The sequence below is a fragment of the Lithobates pipiens genome, unplaced genomic scaffold, assembly GCF_037356315.1.
Source record: "Lithobates pipiens isolate NorthernLeopardFrog02 unplaced genomic scaffold, aLitPip1_a1.2 Scaffold_8, whole genome shotgun sequence".
NCBI lineage: Eukaryota > Metazoa > Chordata > Amphibia > Anura > Ranidae > Lithobates > Lithobates pipiens.
The window spans coordinates 195,576,388-195,590,641 of record NW_027507903.1 but is presented as its reverse complement, the minus strand read 5'-3'; the positions used below and the strand labels follow the sequence as shown (position 1 = coordinate 195,590,641).

General features: G+C 47.5%; 1 protein-coding gene across 3 annotated transcripts in view; it reads left to right on the top strand.

Annotated features, from left to right (window-relative positions):
- Nucleotides 1–14,254, top strand: part of PLXNB2 (plexin B2) — a 342,174-nt gene that overhangs the window by 35,652 nt on the left and 292,268 nt on the right. The gene's annotated exons all lie outside the window — the stretch shown is intronic.

Here is a 14,254-nt window from a genome sequence, read left to right as displayed (position 1 = left end):
ATCTGCCTTTGCTCAATAAGGTCACAGACAGAAATGCTAGGAAGGTTTTTTTTTTTTTTTTTTTTTTTCCCTTGATTTCTCAGCAAAACAAAGTATGGAGACTTTGCTTTGAATATTAAATAATGAATTAAATGGTGTTTTTGGTTTGTGGTGTTCAGATGCCCAAGATGTTCCCAGATTGATTTGTTAGGCCAAAATGTATATCAATGGTGTCCCAGTAAAGACTTCTGGTCACAGAGAGATTGTCCCAAGATCTATTTAATCGTTTTATCTCCGTGCAACAATCAGATTTTTTTTTTCTTTTGGGAGAGAAAAGCGAGAGACACTTTGGAGGACTTGTGGATTGGCTGATTCTCCATTGTTCTCTCTCCATTGCCGGGCTGTAATTTCTACTTTAAAACAGAAGTTGACCTAAAAAGCTTGTAATTTTATGTTATACATATTCCTTGATGGAATATGTAATTTATGTTTTCTTAAAAGAAACTCCATTGCATTGTGTTTTTAAAATGATCTATCATGACTGCATTATAATGTAAACAAAGGGCAATCCTTTCTATGAGGGATAACTTCCATATCTGTAATCTACATATAAAAATACAGAACGTTGTGAAAAAAATGTGATCTCACACCTTTAGTTACTTTTGGCTAACTATATATTTGCTTTTAAAATGTATTAAAACTCAGAGGTCTTTGGACGTTTTAAATCAACCTTGCCTGGGAAGGTGTGAAATACACCAGGACTTGTTAGGTCTCCTGAGGGTAGAGCAGATGTGAGCTAAAACAGAAACCAAGTTTTCATAGCAGTGAGGAATACCGCTGACATCAGAGCACGTTACCTACTTATTTAAACCAGGTACACATGTTTGACATTCCTAGGTGCTTAGAAATCAGGAGTCGCAGCTCGGGAAAACATGTTTACAATGATATTATGCCTATTTATTTTGAAAACATTTAAAGGTCATTCAGCCTAACTACTTTACATTGGACTGCTTATAACATTCTTCAGTTTGTAAGGTTGGATGTAGATGGTCAGATGGCTTACCGACTGTTGTCTGCAGCATTTGATTGCACAGAGCAGCAAAGAACCTAGTCCACTCTGGATTTTTACTACTTGAAACCCATGATAGGTACTAAACAAACATACTGCTGCTGTCAAACTAAACAAATGAAAATAATCTCAGATAAATTTCCTAGACTTGAAGGTCAGCTACAGATGATTGAGGACACTGGCCGTACTGTATGAACGGATCTTGAAATCTGGAGAGTGTGTGATGTATTGTTATTTTACTTTAGTATCAATGATTTAATATCAATTAGGTAGAGGTGGGAAGCCTACCCCACTTCTACCTAAAAACTACTTTTACCTTCATCAACTCCTCCCCTCACTGTTATCTTTGTATTTCTTGCCCCTCCCTTTTGGAGTAAAAGCTATCATGAACATGCGCTTCCCAACCCTCTTGTATTGAATCATAATATAACTGTACTGCCTTTTATATTGTAAAGCTCGGGGCAAAGTGTTTGCGCCATGGAAGTCCTAAATAATAGTAATTATAGAATTTTTTATTTTATTTTTATTTTTTATTGAAGATGATTGTAAGCATGCCAATCTTGACATCCTTGGGGCCCTAAGCAAAATTCTGCTAAGGACTCTCTACCTAACCCGTGATGCCGTGAGCTATGTAAACCATTTGCCATTGCCACACAGTCACATAAACATCCATGGGTGTTAGCCCACAATATTTATACCATCCCATGTTAAGAAAATCCCCAACGCATTTCGACCTTAATGGTTTTGGTCTTCAGGGAGCAAGATGGCTCGTGAGGCTTGCAAGCGGTCACAGAATAATGTAACCCCCCCCCCCCCCCACGGAGGAAGCGCAGGGATCAAGGCACCTGAAAGTTATGATTATAAGAATTAGTATACTATATATTATGCTTCATTTTTACAGTTATGGCAACAATCTGAGCGAATAAGTGTGTGCGATGGCCAAGGAGGAAGCAGACATTTTATAGCCATTTCAAAAGAGGGAAAATTTCAAAAATGAGTATCCCCCTGTAAATAGTGCCGGGAACAAGTAATTGCATAATATTTTAATATATTATATGCTGATCTTCATGTTAGGAGATCCGCAGGAAATGCACCCCATCTCCACTTTTAAGCACACACATGGCCAAATACACATCATAGAAATCATTGTTTTAATTTGATATGATTAGTGAGATACTTAAATTGTCATCTGTGTGTTTCAGTGCATGTGGGATAAAGTGAACGGAGGAGGGGTGCCGAATACATGTATCGCCTCGCCTCAGATAATCAAAACGTGCTATGTATAGAATAATGCATATAAAGTGTGTGTGTGTGTGTGTATCAGTGATAAAAATGTATAAAAAATATAATAAACGTGATGAAAGACCAAAAGAACAAGCAACTGGACATGCAAAAGTGTGTATGTATGTGATGCAAAACTAAATGTTGAAGATGGATGCTACAATGAATAAATGTGCTAAAAGGTGGAAAAAAAGGTGTGATTGAGGGATCCGTCTGAGGAATGCCAGGGAAAATAAAAGCAATAAGGGTGCTGTGTATCAATATGACATCCATAATCAAAAATATACCAAATACCTGATTGTTATGTTGAAATAGGGATGCTGTAAAGTCCAAAGATAAATATGCAGTGCCTGTATATTAAGGTAAAAAGCATATGGGTGCTGCATCTAAATTGAGGAGAAGTTTATAATAAGCTACTTTCTGATCAAGTTTGACACAATAAAGTGTAAAGTGCATCTTACTATGCTCTCATCAGGGATCAACCGATAGAGCGCACATCTTTAAATACCTTGTAATTTGTCATTAATCGTTGGCAGGTGTGTAAAGGTTCCCCACACATTGCTCCCCGCAGGAAGGGGCCTTCAGGCTGCTAATGAAAGCCTTCAGGAAGGTGCTGGCACCCCGTATACTTCCGTATCCTCCAACATAATTTCCGTGACTGGGGAGGTGAAGGGTGACGCGCATGTGTGTCTTCCCGGCACGGGGGGAGATGTGTTCTTTTACATGTCTCCCTCACTAACACCCGCATTTTTTTTATTTATTTTTTTATAATTGTTTATTAAAGAAGAGAAGCGTGTACAAAGCATAACGATCAATACATAAACCAATATCAAGGGCAGCAACATTATATCGTTAGTTACAACGGAACAGTCAAATACACCCACCTCTTCTATTATGAAAGAGGGAATATAGTGGACAGAAATAGAGGGAGAGTAAAGGAAAGGGAAAATAAACAGAAAGAGAGAGAAAAAGAGAAAGAAAGTGGGGGGGGGGGGGGATGTGGGAGACGGGGGGGGGGGATGTGGGAGACGGGGGGGGGGGGTTGGGGGGGAAGGAGGGCAGACCACCCTCAGATAAACAATTGCAAAATTACAGTAGATATAGTAAGAACAAGAGTTATGGTCACATCACACTGGTTGAGACATTATGGCTGCATAACTAGATGAATATTTAAAGGCAACCCAACAGGCCCAGATCTTCGTTGCCAACTCAGATTTACCCCGGAGGGAGAGAGTCATGTCCTCCATGTAATATGTGGTATCCACGTTGAGTAACCAACGCCGGAGCGTGGGGATCGTCTTCAGCTTCCAAAACTGAGGAATGAGGGTTTTGGCAGCGTTCAAGAGGTGTGGTGTAATCGACCTCTTATAGGGGCCCGCCGGCCTCCCCGTGCAATGGAACAGAACATACCACGGGTCATTAGGTACCTCCCACCCCTGGATTTCTTTAATCGTGTAGAAAATCGCCAGCCAGAATGGGCGGATCCTCGGGCAGTACCACCAAATATGAGCATGAGTGGCTACCTCCCCGCACTCCCGCCAACAAAGTGGGGAGGACTGAGGAGAAAACCTATGTAAAACAACTGGTGTGTAGTGCCATCTGGTCAAAAGTTTATACGCCATTTCTGATGTCTTAGAGGATCCAGAGGAGGTATGAGCCAGGGTTAGGATTTGTGACTGCTGGGACGGAGACAGAGCCGTATGCAGTTCCCTTTCCCAGTACCGTAGGAAGGAGGGGGTACCCGTAGAAGTGAGGGACAACAATGCCTGATAAAAGTACGAAACCGGCCGCTCAATCGGGCCCGGTTCGGCAAATGCGGTTTCCACAGGTGTAAGCTCCGCCAAGGTGCGCAAGGGCTTTGGGAGCATGCGAACAAAGTTCAATAGTTGATGATGTTTCCATCGATCCATGTAGGATATGGGGGAGTCACCCATGATGGAAGAAAGAGGCAACACCCCGGATGGGCCGGTGAACTGATGTAGACATGTGTTAGTGCCCAGCCGCCACGGGTGAATCTGAGGGTCCATGTTACCCGGGGGGAAAAAATTGTGACCCACCAAGGGCATCAGGGGGGAGTTATACAACCAGCCATACATCTTACAGATAGAGTCCCACACCATCAAGGAGGAGTGTGTAAGCGGTGACGTGGTAGGCAAAAGGGTCCGGAACTTCCTCGGGATCCACATCAGTGTGGAAGGTTCAGCGCCACAGAGGTCCATTTCTAAGTTTTTACCCAGAGTTTCGTGGCCTTGCAATACTTCAAGTCAGAGAGCCTAGTCAGCACAACGGCCCTGTAGTAAAGCTTAAAGTCTGGTACAGCTAAACCCCCGCTACACTTAGGGCGGATGAGGAGAGATCTATTCAGCCTGGGTCTTCTCCTATTCCATATGTACCGGTATACCAAAGATGTCAAGATTGTAAAAAACCCCACCGGTATCCCAAACGGGACCATCTGAAGCATGAAGAGCACCCTGGGCAGCAAGTTCATCTTAACCAGACCAATTCTGCCCAGCCAAGAATGTCGTAGCTGGGACCACTTTTGGATATCTGACCTAAGTGTGTTGAGCAAAGGCAGAAAGTTAGCGCGGAACAGGGACGATAGGGAGGGCGTAAGTTGAATGCCCAAATATTTCATGGAGCTCAACTGCCAGGTAAAGGGATAGTTCTTTTTCAGGTGAGACACCTGTTTGGCGGGGACAGAGATGTTTAACATTTCCGATTTGGACATATTGATTTTAAAATTTGACACCGCGCCGTAGGCCGAAAACTCGGACATAAGATTTGGAAGGGTGATCAGAGGCTGTTGCACATAAAACAAAATATCGTCCGCGTAAGCCGCGTATTTGTGTTCCGTCGTACCTATTGTCACGCCATGTATATTTGGGTTTCGCCTAATAAGGGATAAAAATGGTTCCAGGGAGATCGCAAATAAAATCGGCGAGAGCGGGCAACCCTGGCTAGTGCCGTTGTATAGGGTGAAGGGGTCACTAAGGGTACCGTTAATCCGTATCTGAGCTGTGGGGCAGTGGTACAACGCCGCTATTTTGGAGCGCAAAGTGGGTCCTATACCCAAGTGCGCCAGCGTAGCCATAAGGAAGTCCCAGTCCACCCTGTCAAACGCCTTCTCAGCATCCGTGGAAAGTAACAGGGTGGGCTGGGAAGTCCGCCGCACATGAGCCATCAAGGAAAGTGTGCGGAGAGAATTATCCCGCGCTTCCCTCCCGGGGATGAATCCTGTCTGATCCTGTGAAATCCACTGTGGCACCAAGGGGAGCAGCCTATTCGCTATGGCTTTAGCATAAATCTTCGCATCAATATTCAAGAGCGAAATAGGGCGGTAGCTCGCGCAGTCACTAGGGTCCTTGCCCTCCTTGGGTAATACCGTGATGTGGGCATGAGTGGTCTCCGGGCGAAGGTCCCCGCCATCCGAGGTCACGTTAGCGTATCTGGTCAAATACGGCAACAGTATGTCAGCGTACGCTCTATAATAAGATACCGTGAGGCCGTCTGGTCCCGGTGCCTTACCGCGCGCCATAGCTTTCATGGCGCCCAGGAGCTCCGCAGCCGTAAACTCCCCCCCCAAGGAAGCCAAAACCTCCTCGGAGAGCTTCGGGAGGGCGGCACGGGCCAGATAGTCCCCAATAAGGCGTCCCCGAGCCACTCTATCATGGACACCCTGGTGCACCTGATACAGACGCTGATAAAAGTCCCTGAATGTCTTGGCTATACGGGGGGTCTCGAACACCAGGTCTCCCGAGGGGGTCTTAACTTTGGCAATAAACGCCGCATTTTTACGCTGTCGCACCGAGTTGGCCAACAGCCTACTGGGCTTATCTCCCCACTCATAAAATCGGTGAGCTACTATCCGCGAGCGTCGCTTTTGATCTAAGTGAAGGAGGGACTTCAGGGTCTCCCGTTTTTCCGTTAAGGCGTGGAAAAGGGCCGGAGTCTGGTTCAGCTTATGCCGGCGTTCTAAGTCTGTAATGTCACGCAACAAGTCGGACTGTTGTAGTAAGCGCTCTCTCTTTTTCCTAGAACCCAATTCCATGAACTTTCCCCTAATATACACCTTGTGGGCCTCCCATAGCACTCCCGGCGAAACTTCAGGACTGACATTAGTCTTAAAATAAAATTCCAAACTGTCACCCATCACCTTTTTATCCGCCTCTTCGGCTAGAAGTTCCTCGTTCAACTTCCAGTTAGTGGATTTCAGGGGTACGGACGCCACTCTAATGGTTAAGGAAATCGGAGCATGTTCCGAAATGGGGGATGAGTCAATGCTTGACTTCACTATGAGCGGGGGGTGCTGGTGATCAATGAAGCATAAATCAATTCTAGAGTATGTTTGGTGCACCGGAGAGTAGTAGGTAAAGTCCCTTTCCCGCGGGTGATTAATTCTCCAGACATCCATCAACTGTAGGTCATGGAGTCGAGAACGTATATACCTCACTCCCCTGCCGGAAAGCCAGGAACCACCTCTAGAGGTGTCCAAAGTAGGTTCCAGGGGAACATTAAAATCGCCCGCTAGTAGAATGCATCCACGTGCAAAGTTCTGTAGGGAGTTGAGTGTGGAAGCCAGGAAACGCACCTGGTTTTTGTTAGGGGAGTATAAGGTGGCCAAAGTACACTGCATGCTGCCCAGGGTGCCCCGCAGAAACAGAAAACGTCCCGCAGGATCACACATTTCCTCAAACGTGAACGCGGTTCCCCTACGAATCCCAATGGCCACACCTTTTGCTTTAGAAATGTCGGAGAGGCTGTAGTACCACGTGGGGTACTTCGGTGAGTGCAGTCTAACTCGAGTCGTCTGCGTGAGGTGGGTCTCCTGGAGGAAGACCACGTCCCCCCGCAAACGGTCCAGCTCCCTATATAAGTTGTGTCTCTTCCCCGGGGCGTGAAGGCCCCGTACATTAAAAGATACAAGGTTCACCGTAGCCATGGGGTCTCAGGAGGAGGAACCGCGATCACCACAACATTACCGATGCAATACAGAGGCGGTCTGCTGCTAAATAGGGGGGAGGGGATCAGAGGAGGTGGAGGTAATAGACAAGAAAGGTGAAAGAGAAAAGGAAAGGAGAAGGAAAGGAGACAAGCAAATGAAAGACCCCACCTTAGTGGGAAAAACAAAATGAACCAAAAAAGGTGCTGTCGGAGAACAGCTAGTAGTGCACGCATTTCCATGCCGTGCACGAGCGGGCTGCGTGACCGCCACAGGGCCCCCACGCCCACCACCCCAACAGGGGAACGGACGCCAGGGCCCCGCGCCGGGCAGCCCCCACTCAAAAAGGGGGGGGGCGAGACTCGGGCAGCCGGGCGCAAACCACGCCATAAAGGTCCGAAGTAGCGCCCCGCGGTCCGGTGCCGACACCAAGGCATAAAAATCTAGAGATAACATCATCCAAAACATAAAACGGTAAAACGCCTGTAAAGAACAATATGGGTATGAAGCTAAGGCGGTAAGATACATACTGGGGGGGGGGGTACCGCGAGTCAGTCACGCTCCAAAGGCACAGAGAGGGAGAGGGAAAAATAACACGCCATTAAATAAGGCAAAAGAACAGCAATGTTCACCTCCATACTGAGGCCCCCAAGGGGGTACCGGGGTATGGGCCACACGGCCAAAGGTGACTCAGCCGTGGCCTTGCAAAAACTCGTTGCCGCCAGAGGCGGTCAGCTTCCTCGCACAAACTTGGTAAGGGAGCCCCCCCAATTGCGTTCAGGCGGTATGTCCCACAAATGCAAGTAGACATCCTGAACAGGTAAACAAGCTGAAGGGCAGGTTGCCATTTCAAGGGCGGTAATCAGGTGCAGAAGTGCGGCGGGCACGGCTCACTCTCTGCCAGCCCTGGTCGGCCCCAGCGGGCAGGGGCGGGATGCCGTCCTGCCATCCAGGCAGCTCCGGGATAGGAACGGACATATCCGTGCAGAATTTGGGCAGCTCCTCCGGGAATCGAAGTATTGCGGTTCTGCCATCTCTAGAGGCGATCAAGGCCGCAGGGAAGCCCCACTTATATTTAATGGACTCCGCCCGAAGCAGTTCCGTGAGGGGTCGTTGGGCCCTGCGTCGATCCAAGGTTTCCTTAGCTAGGTCCGGGAAAAAGGATAACATCGCTCCATGAAAATCAAACGGAGTAGCTCCCCTAGCTTTCTGCATAATCAGTTCCTTTTCAGGATAATGGGGGATCCGGCAAATGATGTCCCGTGGGACGTCTGTAGCAAGATTGCGTGGTCGGAGTGCCCTGTGCACCCGGTCAATCCTCAAGGGGGCGTCAGCAGCTCGGCCCAGAAGACTGTTGAAAATGCCCCGAACGGACGGTAACAGGTCGTCGTCCCCAGTCGCTTCGGGAAGTCCCCTAATCCGAACGTTATTACGTCTGTTACGATTCTCTTGATCTTCGATCTTGTAAACGGTCGTACGATGCGAAATGGCAAGTTGTCGTGTAGTCGCCTGTAAGGATCGGATAGTGTTCGCATGGCGATCTAGACGTTGCTCCGACTCTTCGACACGAACCAATACTTGCGAGAGATCCGAACGAACTGCGGAGACCTCCTTCTTAATGACCCGCTCGAGGTTCAGTAGCATGGAGGCGAGATCGGAGGTGGTAGGGAGACCGCTCACTCTCGGCGCCGCTCCGGCGGAAGGATGTTGCTCCCCTTCATCGCCCGAGCCCGCAGAGGACTCGGGCGAGCGCGACCTCCGGTCCGGCCCATCGCGGGAGGCGAGATCTACTCCACCCCGCGGCTTGCGGCCTAGGTCGTCCTGCTCTTCCACCTCGTCAGGTTCCACGGAGAGGAATCGTTTAATTGACCCCGTTGAGGCCCCTTTCTTGGGCAGAGACTTGCCCGTCCGCCGGCCCATCGTCCAGGTATCAAAAATATAGTTTTTTTGATGATTTTAGGTACTTTTCTCGGTGTCGGCCTCGGAGCTCACAGAGCACACGTCTGCTCTAGCACATCACCAGGCCACGCCCCCAACACCCGCATTTTTAATCTTTGCCACTGTGGGGAGTCTTCACTGTGCCGGTGGCGTTCTGTGATAGCCTCCGGATGGGATCTGACATCACGTGCATGCGTGGGACGACCTCTGCCTGCTGTGCGCTCTGCTTGCCACGCAGGTGCGTCACCCTTTACCTCCCCAGTCACGGAAATTTATGTCAGAATATTTGCTGCTAAAAAGCCCCATGGGGAATCCTCCACTTTTTTCAAATACTTGTATCGTGGTGTGTAGCCCTATCAGACTCCCACAAATGTGTCGTTCTATGCAGTACCAACTATTGTCTTTGGACTGGCATGCACCAAAGCGAAACGATACACTACAAGAATTTGAGAATGTTTGCTCGTTACATTTGTGTGAATATTCACTATAATTATCAAATTGTGTGCATATGTAATAAGTAAAAAGGGTTATCTGCTTTTTGTATGATTGAATAATTGAAGTGCGTCTTTACACAATTTTATTGTGTGAACATTCTCAGTTCCTTTTAATAAATCAGCCTTTGTATCACTGTCTACCTCAATAACCAGACTTTTCTGGGGTAAGCATCGCTTCTGTACACAGCTGAAATTTCACCTGAATTCACATAAGATGTTTTTTTCAGCTCTGAATATATACGTTGCCTTCTCCTTCTTCCCCCCCCCCCCCCCCGACATGCAGAAAGCTGTCCTAGTGCAGCATATCACAGCAAGTTCTAGCATAGTTTGCTATACAGGACTTCAAATTCACTTGTATTAGGAATGCTGTTATCTTTATTCACTTTGGATTCATAGTGCGCCTTACAATAGACATACCGTATATACTCGAGTATAGGCCGACCCGAGTATAAGCCGAGGCCCCCAATTTACCCCCAAAAAACTGGGAAACCTATTGACTCGTGTATAAGCCGAGGGTGAGATATGTCCGTCCATCCCTCTGTGTCCGTCCATCCCTGTGTGTGTGTCCGTCCATCCCTGTGTGTCCGTCCATCCATCCCTGTGTGTCCGTCCATCCATCCCTGTGTGTCCGTCCATCCATCCCTGTGTGTCCGTCCATCCATCCCTGTGTGTGTGTCCATCCATCCATCCCTGTGTGTGTGTCCATCCATCCATCCCTGTGTGTGTGTCCATCCATCCATCCCTGTGTGTGTGTCCATCCATCCATCCCTGTGTGTGTGTCCATCCATCCATCCCTGTGTGTGTGTGTGCGTCCATCCATCCATCCATCCCTGTGTGTGTGTGTGTGTGTGTGTGTGTCCATCCATCCATCCATCCATCCCTGTGTGTGTGTGTGTGTGTCCATCCATCCATCCCTGTGTGTGTGTGTGTGTGTCCATCCATCCATCCCTGTGTGTGTGTGTGTGTCCATCCATCCATCCCTGTGTGTGTGTGTGTGTGTGTGTGTGTCCGTGCAGCCTTGTGTGTCCAGCCTACCTGTGTCCCGAGCCTCCGTCCGGTCCCGTCCCGAGCCTCCGTCCGGTCCCGTCCCGAGCCTCCGTCCGGTCCCGTCCCGAGCCTCCGTGTCGTCCCGTCCCGAGCCTCCGTGTCGTCCCATGCCAGGATCGCCGCTCTTCGTCGGCGCCCTGGCGGCCATTCCCCTGTTCAAAAGCCGCGCCTCCGCCTGTGATAGGCGGAGATAGGCGGAACACTGACTGCTGGGAAATTGAGTGTTCCGCCTATCACAGGCGGAGGCGGAGGCGGAGGCGCGGCTTTTGAAAGGTAGAATGGCCGCTGTCTGTCTGCTCGACACGCTGTTCGGGCAGTCAGACAGCGGTGACTCGAGTATAAGCCGAGGGGGGCACTTTCAGCCTCAAAAAAGAGGCTGAAAATCTCGGCTTATACTCGAGTATATACGGTAATTTGGAATGAATTATAGATGACGGAGTAAAAAAAAAAATAGGCTATTTGAAGCATATCGCATGTGGACATATATTCTTGGATGTCTGTCTCCGATCTCTGCATCACAGTTTTCTGTTATATGGAATCATTTCAGGGGACTTAGAGTTTTTAATACAACGCACTCCTTAAGCAATGTTGTGTTTAAAAAAAAAAATATTCATACAGTGTTGTGTTTTTTTTTTTTTTTTGTTTTTTTTTCTTTAATTTTTTTTTTATTTTCATATTTAGGATCTGTTTTTAAACTCCCACATCACCATTATGTAGTTAAGCTTGGCACCTATAATTTTGCTCCTGAAGACTGCCGAAAGTGTCTGATTATTATGGCTGCCAGCTCATATCAAATCAAGTGCTGCTTTCACATGGGAATGGCTTAGTTAGAAAAGGTGTGAAATTGCTCTTCCTCTCGGAAGTGAAAAATCATCGTTTTTATAAGCTTCAATTTGGCATGACTGGTGAAAATTGAGCTTTCCTTTATTGCCTGGGAGTCCAGCAGCTCACCTTAAGTTTGTTTGGATTTTTAGCAGACCTTTTTAAAAGGTGAATGGTGCATGACATAGATTCTACAATATATTGTTTTCTGTAGTCTATATTAGTGTGGCTGTTGATATTTAGCCATTTGAAGGAGCTCCGTGTTTCCCATCAGCCCCCATATAATGCTTTGGAGCAGTACGTTACAATCATTACAAACCTTAAAGCAGATCCTGTGTTTGTAATGTCTAAATAAAACCCCCCTTTTACCCCATGTACAGCTTGAATGTAGAAGCTTTTCCTGTCACTGAATATAGGTAAGCAGTCTCCCACAGGCTGAAAGATTTGCAGGCAGCAGCCAGTCACCTTGATGAGCATATGACTAAGGCTGACCATACACGGTGTGATTTCACACGATTCCCCAATCAACATGGATTGTGCTGACAGAGGAATCCTTCCTGCCAAGCTATTGTCTGTTCCCGGCGTGGGGCGCGGGCGAGGTAAGCTGTCCTCACCAGGAGAAGACTATGATTATCGCTAGCGGTGTAAGATAATCCAGCAGGCTGGTTGTACCCAAGTTGATCAATCCATCAACTTGGTACATTCAGCCTGCCCATTAACAGTTTGAATCTCGTATCCGGTTCAGCAAGAAGATTCAACCTGTGTATGGCCGGCCTTACAGAAAGCTCTGACACTCCTAAAAGTAGAGTGAAGAAAGTTGCTGAACTATTACAGACAAAAAGCCTGATGGCTCCCTATAAATCAGCAACATCGGTAAGTGGGCAGCTCGGTGGTTGACACTCCTGCCTGGACACTGCCTGCATAAAGATTTTCATACTTTTCCTGTGCTTGCATGGGTTCTCACTGGGTAGAGACAGATTAATTGGCCTTAGTGTGGGTGTATATATGTATGTATTTTAGGTGCCATTCAAATTAATGGCATCTCAAATGTGATCCTGCCATTTGTCATTTTACATCTTGCCCAGAATCGCATGCAAATAGGCCCGCAATTCAAAACGCCAAGGTGTAAATGCAGCCTGAGCCATAGTCCGATGGACGATGGCTGCATCTTTTTCCAGGTGAGAGGAATGCATGATTTAGCAGCGTTAACCACTTCAGCCCGGACCATTTTGCTGGCCAAAGACCAGACCACTTTTTGCGATTGGGCACTGCATCGCTTTAACTGACAATTGCAAGGTCATGTGACTTGGCTCCCAAACAAAATTGACGTTCTTTTTTTTTTCCCCCCACAAATAGAGCTTTCTTTTGGTGGTATTTGATCACCCCTGCGGTTTTTATTTTGCGCTATAAACAAAAATAGAGCGTCAATTTTGAAAAAAACGCATTATTTTTAACTTTTTGTTATAATAAATATCCCCCAAAAATATATATAAAAACATTTTTTCCCTCAGTTTAGGCCGATACGTATTCTTCTACATATTTTTGGTAAAAAAATCGATTATTGATTGGCTTGCGCAAAAGTTATATCGTTTACAAAATAGGGGATAGTTTTATGGCATTTTTATTAATATATATTTTTTTTTTACTAGTAATGGCGGCGATCAGCTATTTATTTATTGTGACTGCGACATTATGGCAGACACATCGGACATTTTTGACACATTTTTGGGACCATTGTCATTTTATACAGCAATCACTGCTATATAAATGCAGTGATTCCTGTGTAAATGACACTGGCAGTGAAGGGGTTAACCAGTGGAAGCATTGTAGGGGTTAAGTGTTCCTAGGGTTGTGTTACTAACTGTGGGGGCTGGGCTTTCATTTAGTGAACACTGATCTCTGCTCCAATCACATGGAGCAGAGATCAGCGTCACTAGTTGCTAGGCAGAGCGGGGAGATGCTGTTTACAACGGCATCTCTCCGTTCAGCCGCCCTGTGAGACGATCCCGGGTATGCCCGCGGCGATCGAATCCGTGGGACCCGTGACCTGACTCACGGGGGTCCCGACCAGCAGGCGAGCGTGCCAAATTTTAAAGGGACGTACAGGTACGCCCATTTGCCTGCCCGTGTCATTCTGCCGACGTACATCGGCGTGCACTGTTCGGGAACTGGTTAAAGCGGTTCTGCACCTAAAATAAAAATATTAAAAGCCAGCAGCTACTAATATTGCAGCTGCTGACTTTTAATAAAATCACACTTACCTGTCCCAGGGTCCAGCGATGTCGGTGGCAAATGACGAGCGATCACTCGTCTCGCTGCTGCCCCCGCCGCCATCCTCTGTCAGGGAATCGGGAAGTGAAGCATTACAGCTTCACTGCCCGGTTCCCTACTGCGCATGAGCGAGTCGCGCTGCGTGTCTCTTATGGTCCCCCGCTGTGTCTCTGGGAACTGTGTGTTTTCCAGAACACAACGGGGGGGCGGGGCATCTGCGGGGGTCTGCGGCGGTCTGCCCGGAAGTGGGTGCAGATACCTGAATTATCCAGGTAACTGCACCCCCCTCCCCCCTGAAAGGTGCCGATTGTGGCACCGGAGGGGGGGGGGGGGGGATCAGATTAGCGGAACTTCCCCTTTAGGGTGAAGAACCGCTTTAAGGAGATGGTGGAGTACAGATTTCTTATAAACTTT